The 2,362-nt window shown below is 33.2% G+C and overlaps 1 non-coding gene across 1 annotated transcript; it reads right to left on the minus strand.

Moving 5' to 3' along the window:
- Nucleotides 1-1,450: 1,450 nt before the first annotated feature.
- LOC130958709 (small nucleolar RNA R71) lies at nt 1,451-1,554 on the minus strand. Its single transcript, XR_009077817.1, has one exon. It is a non-coding gene; the product is annotated as a small nucleolar RNA R71 (small nucleolar RNA).
- Nucleotides 1,555-2,362: the final 808 nt, after the last annotated feature.

Genomic DNA, 2,362 nt, shown 5'->3' on the forward strand with positions numbered 1-2,362 from the left:
ATAATTAAAAATTCAAAAATCAAAAAAATATCTTTTCCTTATTTCCCTCCAAATTTTCGAAATTTTGGGTTGACTTGGTCAAAAATTTTCAAAATTAGTTGTTTCTTACAAGTCAAGTCAAAATTTCAATTTTAAAAAAACTTATCTTTTCAAAATCTTTTTCAAAAATCATATCTTTTTCATTTTTTTTCTATTTTTTTCGAAAATTTCAAAAATCTTTTTCAAATTATTTTCAAAATCTTTTTCTTATCTTTATATGTAATTTTCGAAAATTCACTAATAATTAATGTGATTGGTTCAAAAATTTGAAGTTTGTTACTTTCTTGTTAAGAAAGGTTCAATCTTTAAGTTCTAGAATCTTATCTTGTAGTTTCTTGTTAGTGAAGTAAATAATTTCAAAATTTTTAAATCAAATCTTTTTATCTTTTATTTGATCTTTTTTCAAAAATTTTATCTTTTTCAAAATTTGATTTCAAAATATCTTATCTAACTTACTATCTTCTTATCTTTTTCAAATTTGATTTCAAATCTTTTTCAATCAACTAACTAACTTTTTGTTTGTTTTTTATCTTTTTCAAAACCACCTAACTACTTTTCCCTCTTCTATTTTCGAAAATATCTCTCTCTTTTTCAAAAATTCATTTTAATTAATTAATTGTTTCATGTTTTAATTTTAACTTATCTCTAATTTTCAAAAAAATACTAACTCCTTTTTCAAAATTATTTTCGAAATTTCTCCTCTCTCTCTTCTTATTCTATTTAATTATTTAATTACTAACACTTCTCTTCACCTCCCTTCATCTAAAAATCCGAATTCTTCTTCATTCTTCTACCCCCTTCTTTTTCTACTAACATAAAGGAATCTCTATACTGTGACATAGAGGATTCCTCTTTCTTTTCTTGTTTTCTTCTCTTTCATATGAGCAGGAACAAGGATAAAGGTACTCTTGTTGAAATTGATCCAGAACCTGAAAGGACTCTGAAGAGAAAATTAAGAGAAGCTAAATTAAATTATTCTAAAGGTAACCTTTCAGAAACATTAGAACAAGAGAAGGAGATGGCCAAAAATAATAATAATGCAAGGAGAATGCTTGGTGACTTCACAAAGCCAACGTCCAAGTTTGATGGAAGAAGCATCTCCATTCCTGCCATTGGAGCCAATAACTTTGAGCTTAAACCTCAACTAGTTGCCTTGATGCAACAAAACTGCAAGTTTTATGGACTTCCATCTGAAGATCCTTATCAGTTTTTAACTGAGTTCTTGCAGATCTGTGAGACTGTAAAGACGAATGGAGTTGATCCTGAAGTCTACAGACTCATGCTTTTCCCTTTTGCAGTAAGAGATAGAGCTAGAGTATGGTTGGATTCACAACCCAAGGATAGCCTGGACTCATGGGATAAGCTTGTCACTGCATTCTTAGATAAATTCTTTCCTCCTCAAAAGCTGAGCAAGCTGAGAGTGGATGTTCAAACCTTCAAACAAAAGGATGGTGAATCCCTCTATGAAGCTTGGGAGAGATACAAGCAGCTGACCAAAAGATGTCCATCTGACATGTTTTCAGAATGGACCATATTAGATATATTCTATTATGGTCTCTCTGAATTTTCGAAAATGTCATTGGACCATTCTGCAGGTGGATCTATTCACCTGAAGAAAACGCCTGAAGAGGCCCAAGAACTCATTGACATGGTTGCAAATAACCAGTTCATGTACACCTCTGAGAGGAATTCCGTGAATAATGGGATACCTCAGAAGAAAGGAGTTCTTGAAATTGATACTCTGAATGCCATACTAGCACAGAACAAAGTGTTGACTCAATAGGTCAACATAATCTCTCAAAATCTGAATGGATTGCAACATGCATCCAACAGTACTAGAGAGGCAGCTTCTGAAGAAGCTTATGATCCTGAGAACCCTGCCATGGCAGAGGTTAATTACATGGGTGAACCTTATGGAAACACCTATAATTCATCATGGAGAAATCATCCAAATTTCTCATGGAAGGATCAACAAAAACCTCAACAAGGTTTTAACAATGGTGGACGCAATAGGCTGGGTAATAGCAAGCCATATCCATCATCTTCTCAGCAACAGACAGAGAATTCTAAACAAAACACTTCTAATTTAGCCAATGTAGTCTCTGATCTGTCAAAGGCCACTTTCAGTTTCATGAATGAAACAAGATCCTCCATTAGAAATTTGGAGGCACAAGTGGGCCAGCTGAGTAAGAAAGTTATTGAAACTCCTCCCAGTATTCTCCCAAGTAATACAGAAGAAAATCCAAAAGGAGAGTGCAAAGCCATTGACATAGTCAATATGGCCGAATGCACAAGGGAGGAGGAGGACGAAAATCCTAGTGAG

Source organism: Arachis stenosperma, chromosome 10 (genome assembly GCF_014773155.1).
Source record: "Arachis stenosperma cultivar V10309 chromosome 10, arast.V10309.gnm1.PFL2, whole genome shotgun sequence".
NCBI lineage: Eukaryota > Viridiplantae > Streptophyta > Magnoliopsida > Fabales > Fabaceae > Arachis > Arachis stenosperma.